The sequence below is a fragment of the Myotis brandtii genome, unplaced genomic scaffold (assembly GCF_000412655.1).
Source record: "Myotis brandtii unplaced genomic scaffold, ASM41265v1 scaffold489, whole genome shotgun sequence".
NCBI lineage: Eukaryota > Metazoa > Chordata > Mammalia > Chiroptera > Vespertilionidae > Myotis > Myotis brandtii.
In genome coordinates this window covers 20,725-21,887 of record NW_005368675.1, presented here as the reverse complement: position 1 = coordinate 21,887, position 1,163 = coordinate 20,725, and positions in this window count along the sequence as shown.

The window sequence follows — 1,163 nt, the reverse complement described above, 5'->3', positions numbered from 1 at the left end:
TGATCAGCAACGATACTTAGGTATGTTGTGCTATTCAGACGTTTATAATGGTCTGGCCCTCTAGCAACTTCAGCACAAAATTATAGCTAATTTGCCTACAAACATCAGGTGGTCATAATAATCTGGCCACCATATATATATATATATTTTTCTTTTATATATATTTTTAATGTATATATTTTTTCTTTATTGTTATTTTTTTACATTTCTTCTTATACAGTCATTCTCTTTCTACCTCCTCTATACTGAATTGTGGATTTCCCCATTCATTCAATTCCTTGACCTTACCTTTTGGAAATAAACTCTGGCTCCTCAGATTCATCTGGGTGTTTGTTGTTTGAGTGTATGTTGTTTCCATTTTTTTGGAATAGTTGTTATATTTCTGGAATTTTCTCCCCACATACATATATTCCCCACCCTTATTTTTTCTTCTATTTCTTTTCTCTCTTAATTTTTTTCTCAATATCATTTTTTGCACGCTTTTCTATCCCCTAATTCTCTTTTCTCTGGTGGTCACCTTTACTTGGGATTATTAGTATCATGAATACATTTGTGTTTGGTGCCCTGTGTGTTCTGTCTTGTTATGTTGTATTTTGTGCCTTTAAGTCAACACAGGAGAGAGAGAGCTAAAAAAACAAACACCTTGAGTAGAGTAATCATGGGGAGACAAAGAAACAGCCCACATACAAAAGAAAAAGAGGAATCACTGGGAAAAGAAGTAAACGAAATGGAGGCAAGCAATATGTCACAGAAAGAATTCAGAGCATTGGGCATAAGGTCACTGAAAATGATGGAAGACAAATTCAACAATATGTGTAAGAACCAAGAGGAAATAAAGAAAAACCAAGAAAAATGAAAAATGACATCACTGCAATAAAGTACTAAATAGAAAACATCAACAGTAGACTAGAAGTGGAGGACCACATCAGTGAGCTAGAAGACAAGGTAGGAAAAAATATCCAAACAGAGCAGCATCTAGAAAAAAAAAAAACTTAAAAAAAAAGGAGGAGAGCCTAAGGCAGTGATGGCGAACCTTTTGAGCTCAGCGTGTCAGCATTTTGAAAAACCCTAACTTAACTCTGGTGCCGTGTCACATAAAGAAATTTTTTTATATTTGCAACCATAGTAAAACAAAGACTTATATTTTTGATATTTATTTTATA